The following is a 14,497-nucleotide window of genomic DNA, read 5'->3' as shown; positions in this document are numbered from 1 at the left end:
GTGAGGGCCCCGGGCGGCTCTAATGGACTGGGCTATGGCTGTGGCCACTGGCTTCGATGACGAAAGGGACCCTGTTTATCCGGAGCGACCAGTGCACGGGGGGCGAAGAGGCCTCCAGGCCCCGTAACTGGTTTGGCCACTGCGGGAGGCACGATGTCGGCGGACTAGAAGGCCTGATCCAGCAGGGGCCTGATCCCCAGCCCGAGGGCTCCAGCCTGCCTATGGGCGTAAGGGCTCGGGGTTCCCGCGGCGCCGCCTGGCAGCCCCCTTCCCGTGCTTTCCCTCCCCTCCCCACAACAAAGAGAGGTCGGCCGAGCCGGAGCGCCGGCCGGCTTTCCTCCGGAGCAGGCGGTGACTCAGCGGCCGAGCGGCCCGCCGGCTCCGCCCCGTAGGCCGGGCGAGGCGAGGCTGGGGCTGCGCGCGCGCGCTCCGGCTGGGGCTGGCCGGGAGGGAGGGAGGGAGGGAGGGAGGCTGGCTGGTGGCGCTCTGGAGTGAGTCGCTGGCCGGCCGGCCGGCCGGGAGAGACGCGTCTGCAGCTTAGCCGCCTTCTCTCCGCTCCGCTGTCGCTGCTCCGGAGCCAGGCGGCGGAAGGGCAGGCTGGAGCGGCCCCGCGGCGGGGGTGGAAGAAGCGCTCGCGTTCCGAGCGGAGCTGCGGGCTGCGAAGACGAGGTGAGGCGAGGCGGGCGCCCTTCCTCCCTCCCTCCCTTGTTTCGCGGGCCTCCTTTGAACACAAAGGCCCGGGGAGGGAGTGGGGGTCGGGCCGAAGGGAACGGCGCGCTTTCGCAGCGGCTGAAGCGGCGGGGAGGGGGACGCCGCTCCAGATGTTGAGGCGGCGGCGGCGGCGCCTGCCTTCCCCCGCCGCGAGCGATGGTCCGCGCGGTCCGTCCGTCTGGCTGGTTGGCAAAGTTCTCGCGTGGCGCGGCTGGGCACGCCGGGGTGGCAAGACAGCTCTCGGGAGACGGGGCGGCGGAGCGGGGTCCTGGCCGGGGCATTGTGTAAAGGGGGGGGGAGGGGTTGACTTCGTGGGAGGTCCCCCCCTCCAATATGCAATCGGTGCGAAGAGCAACAAAGAGAAAGTCCCCCGGGGCGCGAGAATACAAAGGGCTGGGGGGTCCCCTCCCCATTTGGGGTGTGCGTGTGAGGGATGCATTTGCACTTGGGCAGGAGATCTATCACGGAGGGGCGTCTGTATTGTAAGTGGGCTGACTCTTCAGAAAAGGAGCTTAGGTCTGCTGCCTTCGGCATGGGAGGAAAGGGGAGTAGTGCCCATCCTCTCTGCTTTGGGTGCCCTCCCTTAATGTATGCCAGGCTAAACGCCCTCCTGGGCCCCATCCATGTGCCTGCGATTTTTTGGCATTCTCCCCCCCCCCCCATATTTGGAAAGTTTGCAGTGATGCCTGGTTGCTCTCATCGGCCATAAGGACTGGGCAAGAAGAGCCGTGTGCTGCTGGGAAAGCTGGAGGGTCCTGCAAGGGGGCTTTGTGGCTGGCGAAGGGGAGGGGAGGGTGCTGCATCATAATTCTGGAGGTGGCTTTTGTCCTTACATGGGCAGCTTTTGGCAAAGGCATTCAAAGGCTTTGTACTGCAGGGTCATCCCCCCCCCCCAGCACTGGGGGCCAGAGAACTGCCCATTATTTTCCTTGTTTGTTTGGGAATTTCTTTCACGGCTTGTGGAGTCAGTTGTGTTGCCCTGTTTGGGTTGTCTTGCTTGTGTAGTTTATGTTGAAGAGGGTCTTGTGGGCTGAAGCCCAGGCTGGCATTGCAAGCAGGGCATTCGCTGTAATCAAATCTTCTGCTTCATTTGGAACTTGCCTGATTCTGCACGCATCCACGCAAGGCGTTTTCATGACATGGTTCCATTCTGAACCATGTCATTAATCTGTAGCTGCTACATGTGTTGCGCATATGGTGTCCCGCTCCATGGCTGGGCTCCGTTGCAAGGAATCCTGTCTGCACAAGAGGCTTAGCCTGATGGCTGGGGGTGCATCTGTATGTGGATGTTTGGGGCAGACTTCTTTTCAAAGAAACTTCAGTTAGGTCTTGCACAATTACATATCAGCAGGATCAAAAGGGAGTGTTTTAGTGAGCGTACTGGTGGTCACTACACATTCGTTTTTTCTTTGTCACTGACTGTGAGCTGCACCCAGTAGTACTATAACAAGGCATTAAAAGGTAAAGGTATCCCCTGTGTAAGCACGGAGTCATGTCTGACCCTTGGGGTGATGCCCTCCAGCATTTTCATGGTGGCCTTGCCATTCCCTTCCCCGGTCATTACTATTTATCCCCCAGCAAGCTGGGTACTCATTTTACCAACCTTGGAAGGATGGAAGGCTGAGTCAACCTTGAGCCGGCTGCTGGGATTGAACTCCCAATCTCATGGACAGACAGCTTCAGATAGCATTTCTGCCGCTTACTGCTCTGCACCACAAGAGGCATTAATTTCAACCAATTCATTTGTAGAGCAATTGCTTATAAGACTGTTCCTTACCTAGCCCTCAGTGTCAAAAGTATATCTTGAAAGGTAATTAGCAGTCTGAAAGTTTTCTTTGCAACTGTCTGAGCCAAAGTCATTTGACTCTAATAGTGCTGACTGATGCGGTAAGGTCTACCAAGGACCAGCACTCTGTTTCCCAGCAGTGGGTTGCTCATGTCCTGCACATGCAAGCAGGACATGAAAATCATCTTCTGCTGTTTTGTGTCCACCATCTGGCGTTAGTGTACTATCTCTCAGCATGGACGTTTCATTTAGCTGTGCTAGCTAAGAACTGTTGTGGGACCTGTCCTTCACGAGTTTTTCGAATCCATTTTAAAAGCTACTTTAAACTAGTGGTTGTTCACCCAATTTTGTGGTAGCAAATTCTCTGAAATTGTTCGTTGTTCACTGGAATTCCCTTTCACTGTGAGTCGGATTCATTGGGTGAGCTTTTTCCCCACGCCATTTAAAATTTTAGAAACATTTGCCATGTAAGCAGCATCCCTTGCTCCTTTGTTGCTGTTTTAAACAAAAAAGACATGAGATGCTTCCTGTGATGGGGTGATTTCCTGCCTTACACAAGAGAAGGTTGTGTTAGCCTCAGGTGCTGTCCTCCAACCTATGGTGCTTGTACAAAGAAGGTGTCAGACCTTTCTACATGGAGTGGCCTAGTATGGGTAATTCTTTGGTTTGTGGCCCTTGCATTGTCTGGGGGCACTGGGAGATGCTTGTTAAGAGTGGAGGTGGGCAAATGGTTTGGCCTGGGAGGGGAGATGAGGGGAGATCCTGCCAGACTGGGAGCCAGCTCCCCCCCCCCAAAAAAATTGGGCTGCTAACGCCTTCTGGAACATAACTTGAATCTGACTGGCATCATCTGTGTGGAATCTGGGCATCAGCCTTCTCTTGTGCCGCTGGGGCCATCCTTGGTTGTTTGGGCAAAAACCTGCCCTGCGTGCTGTGCAGAACCGGTCCGGCATGTAAGTCGTTGATGTGCCTGCTGGGGGGTTGCATGCTGTAGCAATGTGTTCACAGTTGTTAGCAGTTTCCCGGTCTTTGAGAGTTGTCCAAAGAGAACTTTATACCAAGCAGACCTTAGCAGAGGAGACTGCTATGCATAGAGGATGTGAATAGAGCTTGGGCTGAGTTTGTAGCCCCCTCTGGGAAACTTCGGCAGTGGGAAGTGGGCTGAAAGCCCCCAGGGGTTTGAATACTCATCTTCGTTCTGCTCAAGCTCAAGTCACTGGTCCCTGGCTGTGGTTAACTTTGGGCCACTGAGTATTTTACAGCATCAGAAATCTCAAAGTAGGCAAAGTTGTCTACAGATACTCAGACCTGGCGGGATTAGCAGTAACAGTGGCGGACGCAGCTTGTTGACAGTAGTTCTTGTGAGTGGTATGGCTGCTCTGAGAACAGCACATTTTCTGGAAATCGTTCTGTGCGGGATCCTGGCTGTGTCTGCAGGGAGATTGTGTCATAAGCCTATTTAAGTTGGCTTGGGTAAAGGTGTGCTCCTTCAACAATGTTTTTATTTTTAGTATCATGCATATAAGGTGTCCAGCACTTGGCAGAGAAGTCAAAGAGCAGTATTGTCTTACAGACCTGGGTACCGTGAAACTCTTAGGCCTAGCGGGAAGTGGAGGATATTTAAAGGCTGGGGTGCAGGAGAAGGTCTTGGAACTGGGCCTTCAAGCTGAATTTATAAGTGACCAAATAGCCAGGTGAGAAAAACTGGCCCTTACACAAGTCAAAGTCTAAAATTTTGTGTACTACATTGACACTCTACTTTTGTTCATTAAGAGCTTATTCTCATTTTTTTTCTCTCAACAATCCTGTGAGCTACTGACTGGCCTAATGCAATCCAGGAAACTGTGGGGATGAGTTGGGCATTTGAACTCGTGTTTTCTCATTCTTAATTCAACTCTGTTTTGCTTCAAGCTGCTTTCATTCTTCTGTCATGGCAGGATGTTGAAGTGACAGGAAATCAGCAGAATTTGGCCTGAAATGAGGCTGCTTGAAAGTTGTACAGGCAGGGGTGGTCTTTCAGGTAAAAGTTCAAGATAGGAATTGTTTGTATTACAACTGGGGGAGACAGTAAGATTTCCTCAACTGGGGGGAAATGTTCTCTGATAAACATGGATGGCAGAATCCTGCTCCCTTACTATCAGTGTTTTGATTTTAAATACTTAAACATTTAAATGCTGATACTTAGTTCTGTGCGAAGAAGACTGCAGTCAAACACACTCTCCTCCTCCTGGTCTTATTTTATAGGGATACTTTCCCTCAGAAGTTCATAATTACCCTCAATTCAAGCTCAGTAGGGTTTTACTGGGTAACTTTCAAAGCTCTATATTGATCTGATATTGTAGCAGGGAACAGACTATTAAAAGGAGGCTATTTATTTACTTCATTTATGTCTTGCCCTTCTGTCCAATGAGAACCCAAAATGTCTTATATTGTTCTCTTCTCATCCATTTTATCCTCACAACATCCCTGACAGGTTGTTTATTTATTTATTACATTTATATTCCGCCTTGGCTGAGGCTCAGGTTTAGGATGAGAGTATTTGGCTGGCCGAAGGTCACCCTGCAAGCTTCCAAGGCGGAGTGGGGATTTGAACCTTGGGTCTCTCAGATCTTCATCCAATACTCTAAACCAGGCTTTCTCATTTTTTTTAACCATTGAGAAACCCCTGAAACATTCCTTAGTTTTTAGAGAAACTCCAGAATTGGTGCGATCATGCAAAATATGACTGAGAAGCATAGCTGTATATATGCCCACCTGTAGCCCCTCCCCTCCCCACCCCTTCCAGGCCCATCTTTAACCATTTTGGGAAGGAGGGGCAGGTTGACATCATGAAACTCTGGTTGAGAAAGGCTGCTCTAAACCATTGGCCCCAAATCTGCATTGCTTGGGAAAAGATATATCTGAAGAGAGGTCCCCCCACACACTCATTATTACCTCCATTAGATTTAAGATGCACATCGTTTTTGATAAGTAGTTTATTTAGTTAATGACAATTTTTATGCATGTCTGATGTTTGTGGAATCCTCAAGATATAGCAGAGCCTTGTGGTCTTATCCAGAATGGCTGAATATGAATAATACATTTGCAACTGACACTATCTGTGATCCAGCATCAGCAGCATGTAGATTCTACAAATCTGTAACAAAGAAAGTGTGGTATAGCTGTTTGAATGTCAGACTAGGAGCAGAGAGACCAAGGGTCAAAGCCTCATTCATCCATGGAACTTGGGGCCTGTTATCACCTCTATGCCTAACCTGCCTCATAATTGTAGGTGCAGAATGTGTGTGGAAGCCTGACTATACCTCTTCCCAATTTATCACTCTCTTCCAGGCTCATAGAAGGCAAAAAGAGATGTGAAATTGACTGCTTCAGACAGCAAGAAGCCAGACAGAGTCTTAATGGGATATTATTTAAAAGATGATATTTATCTCCATGCAGCGGGAAAGTTTCAGCTACCTCTTTCCGCAGATTAAAGCTCTGTTAAAGGAGCAATTTTTTTCTCCATGTTGTTAGCAACATGAAAATATGAGTGCACGTGATTTAAAAAAAATTAAAATTTCTTATGCATTGGAAAAGATGATCTTTTTAAAAAAGTTTCAAAGGTGCACCAGATTTGACCAGTTCATGGGACGTTTCCGGTTATCACGGAAACTAGCCAATAGGTCCTGCTTGTCATTTGAACATACAAAGTTACCTTACGCTGCCAGGCCCTTATACTTTCTAGCACTGACACTGTGTTATGTCAGTGGTTCTGCAGGGTCTCCAGAAGGAAGTTTCTTTCTCAGCATTGCTCCCTGGGATTTCTTCCCCACCTTTCTTTAACTGGTAGCATGGCAGGGGGGGGGGGGACTGAACGTTGGACTTTCTGAATGCAAAGTTGGTGCTTTGCCACTGATTTACAACCTCTCCCAAAGTTATGGCAAAATCTGTTACAGCAGCATTGATCATGTTTGGGTGGGGGGAGTTTCTGCAAAATTCAGCCTCTGAAACCTGTACTCCCAAACATGCAAGGAAGCACAAACTGATCCTGTAGAGCAGAGGTAGTCAACCTGTGGTCCTCCAGATGTCCATGGACTACAATTCCCATGAGCCCCTGCCAGTGTTTGCTGGCAGGGGCTCATGAGAATTGCAGTCCATGGACATCTGGAGGACCACAGGTTGACTACCCCTGCTGTGGAGAAGGCAATGGTACCTTCAGCTCCCAAAGGAGTAGTTGGTTGGCCACAGCCTGTGAAGGTTCTGTTTCAAAAGACCACCTTGAACTAAAAGCCCTTCAGGGTGCCTTCCTTTGCTAGAAGAAAATGGCTTCAGGTCAGTAGGAATGTCACCCACTTTTGCGTATCTCAGGTGTAGGATAAAATTAAAAGATAATTTGTTCTGAGCAGAAGCTTTTATGCTCCCAAGTGCCAGAAAATAGAACAGCCTCAGGCAGATTCTAGGGAGCATGGAGTGTGAATCTTTTATGCAGACAAATAAGTGAGTGCATTTACATTATATTTCCTAATTGATTTTTTTAAAGTTTGGCACTGATGGCTCCGCAGGAAGCTATGCAGTATCTTACCTTTGCTTATTATGGTTCCATCAGTAATCTGCTCCTCTTGTACCATGTCCTGGGTTGGGTCTGTGGTATAGGAGCAGTTTAAACAGAGGATTTCTTCCTCATCTTTGATCTAATATTTTGTCGTACTCTAACCTGACTAAGAAAATAGACTCCAAAGGGGTCTAGGAAGGAATTGGATTGTTAATGGCTGGATGCAGACAGCATACCTAGATCTGATTTGAATGGGGTTCCTAAGCCCATCCCTTTTGATTTCTAACCTCCAGCCAGTGAGGGGGCTGCTCTTCATTCCTAGGAGGGAAGGGGCCGTGGCTCTGTGGTAGAACATCTGCTTGGCATGCAGAAGGTCCCAGGTTCAATCCCTGATGTCTCCAGTCAAAAAGATCAGACAGAAAGAGCTATGGAAGAACTCTTCCAGAGAAGCTGCTACCAGACTGGGTAGAGAATGCTGACCTTGATGGACAAATGGTCTGATTCAGTATAAGGCAGCTTCATGTGGATGCTGAAGTGGTGCTCTTGGGGTAATGTTGTGGTGAAGGTAAAATTTGCTTTGTACCCCTTATTGGGGCCCCCAATGCAAATGCCTCCTCCCATGTATAGCCTACACATCATGACAGTGAGCATTCCATTACCATTGTATGTTAAAACCAGGAAGTGTTGGTTGGATAAGATTATTTTGATGGTCAGGTTCCTCCTTTTGAGTGAGGCTGCTGATATTTGCTTCTTTGTATAAGAGGCTCACAGGATAAATGGTTCACAATACAAAAAAAATCTGCCTAGAAAACTAGGTGTTGGAGTTAAGAGTTGTAGTCTAACCTTCTGACACACTAATTTCCATTGCATTTTTTTTCTTGAGGGAGGATTCAGTTCTGTGAGCCCCCACTTACAGGCTGAAGTAGTGAGACATGGTTGTTTTCCTTGCTGAGCTATTTTTTTCCCCACCTGCATTGTGTTTTGCATCTGGAGGAGTATTTTAAAAGGGCATCTTCAGCTTCAGCATGACGTGATTCAGACTGGTCCACCACTTCATGAGTAGACTGTTCCTCAGACACATTTCCTTGGTATGTTCTGGGCCTTTTTCTTGCAAATAACATTGACCTCACAGATCACTAGTACACTATGCTCCTTTGCATACTTAAACTCTGCCAACAGAGTTTGGATATGAGTCTTCGGTTGCAGAGGGAGGAATTGCCTAATCCTGTTTTGCTGGTTTCTGGGCAAGGGATTGCTGTGCCTGCAGCTTCCTCCTGATGTTAGCTACAGCCCTCCACTGTGCCTCATGCAAACTGTCAGAGAAGGCAAGCCAATGAGACAGATTCAGTAAGGGGACGGGTTATTTGGTAAGTCTTTAAAAATTTATTTATAGCCTGCCTTTCACACTGCAAAGGTGACTCAACAATGCAGTCAAATATCATGAGTCATCTAGTAAGTCATGCAACAGAACTGGAATTGTAAAAATCAGAAACTGCATAAAGTAGGTCCTAACATAAAATGACAAGTTTCAGTTTCTTCCTAGAGTAGTCTGCATCCAGATTGCAACAATGGCTTTGTCTTTAAAGGAAAGCTACCCTGCACAGTATAAGTGAATTTTCTCTTTTCATCATCTTCTCCCTAAAAACCAGCCCTGCAGTTAACAGTCCACATGGGAATGTAAGGATTATTTGTGTTTGGCAGAAAACAGGTTGACTTTGTAACTCAACCGTCAGGTGAACGTTGCAGTGAAGCCCACATGCCTTCTGCTTTTTCTTCAACCTGCCCAGCCAGAGCAGTGAAAGAGAACGTCAAATTAACATTTTTTACCAGCCAGAAGCAACAGAAAGCAGTTGGGGAGGAGCAAGGCTTTGGGATTTGATTTGCAGGTTGGTTCATCAGTTGTGGAGCTGCAAAGAGCTGGCACAAGAGGAAGCAAACGCCTTGGTCCCCTCCCCCTTTTCTGAAAAGCTCCTAGAAGTGGAAGCTGCTCCAGTTCATGCTTCATTTCGCATGTTGAGAACATGTAAGGCCCTCCTAGGAACACCACTCCAATGGGTTTGTTTGCACAGTCACCCTGCCAAAATGACCTTTAGCATAAAGTGCTGATACAATTAAGGACAAAAGCAACTAATGATAAGAGAGAAAAAGAATAAGTCTCTTGGCCTCCCCTCTCCAACACACTATGCAGAATCTTGCAGTAGCAAACTGTTGTTTAAAAAGCCAGGAAAAATGACACCGAGAATATGCCATTTATCTCATGGTTTACACTCATGATAGCTGAGTGGCACAGTGGTTTCTAACATGGTGTCTCGTGCTTTTCTTTGCTCCTGCCATGCTTTTCATAAAGAGGGTGAGCTGATTCAAAGACCAGTGGTCCCTCTAGTTGAGTAGTTCTCCATGGTCCTGAGCCAAGGGCTTTCCCAGCCTTGTTTCCTGACCTCCCTTGTGGATATCCTCAGAACTGAATTTGGGACATTGTCAGGCCTGCAGCCAGAACACTTTTATCGGGGGGGGGGGGGGGGACAAATGAGTACATGGATGATCATCCATCCTTACTTATTTTCTCTGCTATAATTCAACATTTCATAGCACACACACACACACACACACACACACACACACACACACACACACTTCTTCTCAGGCTTCTTTAAAAGTAGGACTCTTGAGCCTTCTAATTGTTAATTCTGTTCTAGTCAATTGTATAAAGAATTCACATTCAGAAGATTTATGACAGGATTCACACCTTGACAGATTTCACACCAACTTGAGTGATGATTGGAGGAGCATGACAAATAATTGATGGGACCCGGTTCCATTTTTTGTATAGTTGTGGCAATAGGCCTGGACATCATGTGTGCTCAATCCCATCACTCATTCATGGCGCATCTGTTAGCCAGGGGAGCCATGCAGACCAGCCTTTTGATATGAGACCTGACTGTGGCTCAGTCCAGAGCTTCCTGATAGTTCTTGCAGAAACAGAATGCAGAAGGTTGAAATGCTAACAAGTCCTCTCCAGGCATTGAGTCTTCCCAGAGATGGAGGGGGAGGGATTGGCCTTGTGTGCTGGCATAGGAACAACCAGAAGCTTCTGAGCATTTAAAATGTATGCTTTTCTCCATGTGTATGGAGAAAAAAAATGGGGGAAAGTAAAGAGCACTAAATGGTGTGGAATCCCTTTTGAAAGGCTGAGTAGATCTTCCATAACCCAGGGGTTTGATGTGAAGACCACCGTCATTGGAGCATGACCAAACTTTCATTGCTGTACTTGTTCTAATAGATTTTATGTCATCCCTATAGACAACTCTGGCATGTCTACACCTGTATCAATAATGTTTACAAAGGCACTCCCAACCTCCCTAGAGGGTAGAACATGGACAGTGACTTCACAAGCTCAGGAACCAGGAAATACAAACAGTCTCTGAACAGGGAGAATTGAAATGTGTGAAAACATGGCCTTCTTGTCCCTTGTTCATCAAGTAATGTTCAACAGGGAATGTACTTGGATGTGGATTAGAGGGTAGGCACCAGGGCTGTTGTATATTTACTGCTGCATATGCCAAGATACACATGCAAGGCTGAGGTGCAAAGCTTTCTGGAAAGTCAGCATGGATGTTGTCTAAAAATATATATTAAATAAGAAGAAGACTATACCAAGCCTTCTGTTTCTGCTGTCTTTGAGGGAGATAAAATATCCTTTTGCTTGTTTCTCAGCTTGCATGTGTGTTTTGTGTGTGTGTGTGTGGGGGAGAGCTGAGAGTGTTTGGGGCAGAGATTTTGAGTTCCTGTGGGATCAGGATTCAGCCCCCAGGCTGCTGAGTGTTCATTGTCCTGGTTCCATTGTCGGTAAAAATGTCTAGCACCGTCTCTGGTACGATTGTAATTGCTGCATTTAGAATGCTGGGATGGCACATTCCTTTTTTTCCAGCTTGTTGCGCGGGAGTGACTCTGTGTGTGTGTGTGTGTGTGTGTGTGTAGTTTCCCCTTCTTGGTGTCAAAAATGTCCTCCACCCTGAAAGGGAAATGTACAAATAGCCTATAGTGGTTAGATAACAGGAGTTGTCTTAACTTGCAGAATTACACACTGGTAACTGTTACATAACACTGGGAAACGTTTGCTGTGTTCTTGGTATTTGACATTGCAAACTTTTGATGGTTTAGTGAAAGGAAGTGTTTTTTTTAATGCCAAAAGTTGTAATAAGAAATTGTGCCTTTTACTGTTTTTTGCTGTTTGAAGAACTTGGCAAAGCAGTGTGGTTTGGATGCAGGACATCTTTACTCTTGGGGAACAGCACCCCATGTTATAAAATCAAACTCTGGGCTGCAAAATGCCTTGCTGGGAAATAACTGGGGAGTGCGGGGAGAGGGTGTGTGGTGCACAAATATTAGTAACATTCATCTGCTTTAGCTTTTAAGAAATCTGGTGTGATCATGACAGCAGTTCATGACACCTGTGAGGCAGGTGGGACTGAGAGAGCTCTGAGAGAACTGTGACTGGCCCAAGGTCACCCAGCTGGCTGCATGTGAAGGAGTAGGGAATTGAACCCGGTTCTCCAGGTTAGAGTCCACGCTCTTAAACACTACACCACATGAGTGACTCTTCAGTGTATCGAGTCATGTACCTTGATGCATTAAGTCAAAAGTATGCCTGTTTCTGGCTCTGTATTGACATTTTAGCAACACATCAAGATTGCATACAGGAAAATGCATCTTCATCTTGCTTAAAGCAGTTGACTCCAGCTGCTCCTAAGTTCCAGTTCATTGCTGTGATCTCAAGTTCAGTTTATTCATCAGATCTTTGCCCTCATTTTTGCCACCCCCTTCTTTCTGCCATGGAAACAAACTCCAGTTTGCTAAGGCTCTGGCAATTGGATTTGACGGGCTGCTGGAATATTTTCACTATCTACATGAGAGGGGAGGGGAGGACCAGCTCAGTGAGCAAGCTGGTCCTTGAACTCTTTCATAATGCAGGTAAACTGCCTTTCCCCCTGGAATGGATTATTTTATTTAAATCCAGAAGGCAAACTGGAAGCCAGAAACAGCAAAGCAGTTTCTTTAAGCAAAAGCAGGAAGATCTTTCCTGTGGGCCATGTTAGTGTGTTGCTAACAGAATGCCAGTCCAGAGCCAGAAGCAGGGCTGACTTGTAGGCTACATTTAGGGTTGTCAGCTCTGGGTTGGGAAATACCTGGAGAGTTTGGGGGTGGAGTCAGGAGTGGGTAGGATTGGACCTCAGGGGAGTATAATGTTATGGAGTCCACCCTCCAAAACAGCCATTTTCTCCAGGGGAATTGATCTGTTGCCTGGAGGTGTGCTGTAAAACCAGGGGATCCCCAGGTCACACTTGGAGGCTGGCATCCCTAGCTACAATTCACTATCAAGAAATGATTCTGCATTCCATTCTACTGGCTTGGGGGGAGGGCGCTACAAGAAGTGTTATGCTGCCTGCTGAAAATGTATCCTGTTTTATGCTTTTCTGTTGTTTGTATAAAAGAAGAAGAGTTGTTTTTTATACACCACTTTTCACTACTGGTTGGAGTCTCAAAGTGGCTTACTGTCATCGTCCCTTCCTCTCCCCACAACAGACACCCTGTGAAGTAGGTGGGGCTGAGAGAGCTCTGATGGAGCTAGCCTGTGAGAACAGCTCTACCAGGACTGAAACGAGCCCAAGGTCGCCCAGCTGGCTGCATGTGGAGGAGTGGGGAATCAAACCTGGTTTGCCAGATTAGAAGCCATAATGCTCTCTTTTCGTCTTGATTGGGGGTATTTTTTTTCCAGCCGGCCTGTCTTGGTGCAGGGGTAGGCTGATTTAAGCTTGCTGGTTTTGTCATTTGTGAAGTCAAGATTTGCCTCTCTGAGCGAGAGACCAGCAACTAATCTTGTCTGATGGCCACCCATATTGGCTCAATCACAATACTTCTCCATGCATAGAAATTCATGAGCTTGTTTGTTCTGGTTGTTGTGCAAAAGCTTTTTTCCCCCAGGGCTTTATCTTCAAATCAGGCCTGTGCAAAGCACCCAAGGATGTCTCTGAGGCCCAGCCTGACACATGAGACAAGGATTGGCGATGAGCACAAACGTTGGCCCATTACAGAGAATAGCCAGATATGGAAACTTGTCCCTGCACACAACTTGTGCATTCCTCTAGAGCAGACTCTGTCAGCCAGGTTTCATAAAAACCTTCAGGTTTCTTTACATCCCTGGAAGGGTTTTCTGAATGTCTGGTAGTTAATTCTTTATATATATTTTAAATTTGTTAAACTTTTATTGGGTGATGTCACCATATATGGTCATGTTGACCTGCCCCCCCCCCCAATGGCCAATGATGGGCCGTGAGGGGGTGGGAAGGGGAGGGGCCCTGGATGGGCATGTATACAGCTATGCTTCCCAACCATATTCGCATGTTTGCACCACTTCTGGGGGTTCTCAAAGCCATACAATTCTGCTTCAGTGGTTAAAAAGTTAAGAAAGGTGGTTTTACAGGTCCCTTCCCACCTGAAATTCTGCCCACTCCCAGCTCCAACCCCAAAGTCTCCAGGTATTTCCATCCCAAAGACAGCAACCTTACCTTCTGAGGTTTGGAACTCCACAAAGAAACGTGAAGTTCTGGCTCACATCCATTTGTCTACCGCTCAGAAGTTGAACCACAGAGCCGGCGGATCCCCAGGTCCACCTGGGGACTGGCATCCCTATCTGCAGGTGATAGCTGACTAACACTGTTATTGTGGCCATACAATTCTGCTTTCAGGTTCTTGTGTATTGGCTACTTTTCTTAGTCACTGGGGTATAGGCTGGATGGTCATTTTTAAATTTGCTAAACATTTATCATCTGATATGACCATATGTATGGTTATGTTGACCTGCCCCCCAATGGCTAGTGATGGGCTTGAAGGGAAGGGGAGGGGCCCCAGGTGGACATGTGCACAGCTATGCTTCCCAACCATATTGCATGATTACACCACTGCTGGGGGTTCTCTAAGCCTGAAGAATGTTTCCGGATATCTCAATGGTGAAAATGTTGGTAAAGGCTGGTCTATGGGATAGCACACGTGGGTGTTTGTGGTCCCACTGCATATGAGTGGCAGGATGTGTGTACTTGGCAACATCAACTAATTGGACTGGAATTCCAGCTTACTGCTTCTGCTGAGACTCGGTAGATGAGAGATACTGCCCCCCCCCCCCCCAATCATGTTGGTCAGTGCATGTGCTATAGCCTGTTGCATATTACCTCTGTCATCAACTTTGTTCTTATATGGCAGTGTGCTTCCAAAGAAATGCAGCATGCCCCTGAGATATAGGGGTAATTTCCTGGCTTGAGCATTCTAGCCGGGCCAGAAGTTTGCTCCTTTCGTCTTCCTGCATTCACAGAAAATGCATTCAACACACAGAAATAAAACATGTTTTGCAATATATGTGCCCTATCCCCAAAATTGTTAAAAAGGCCTGACGCTATTACAAACTTTCTAAAACC

The 14,497-nt window shown here is 47.2% G+C and overlaps 1 protein-coding gene across 2 annotated transcripts in view; it reads left to right on the top strand.

The window, feature by feature from the left end:
* Positions 1-443: 443 nt before the first annotated feature.
* Positions 444-14,497, top strand: part of FAM107B (family with sequence similarity 107 member B) — a 44,248-nt gene continuing 30,194 nt past the window's right edge. Inside the window, exon 1 of one of the 2 annotated variants that reach the window (XM_077337985.1) lies at positions 444-669. The gene's annotated coding sequence lies outside the window, so the exon portion shown is untranslated. Of the gene's footprint in view, positions 670-876; positions 897-14,497 lie in introns of those variants that run through there. The other variant, XM_077337986.1, reaches the window with a different exon arrangement.

The sequence above is a fragment of the Paroedura picta genome, chromosome 5, assembly GCF_049243985.1.
Source record: "Paroedura picta isolate Pp20150507F chromosome 5, Ppicta_v3.0, whole genome shotgun sequence".
Lineage (NCBI taxonomy): Eukaryota > Metazoa > Chordata > Lepidosauria > Squamata > Gekkonidae > Paroedura > Paroedura picta.
Note: the sequence above shows the minus strand (reverse complement) of the source record. Positions and strands in the feature narration are given on the sequence as shown.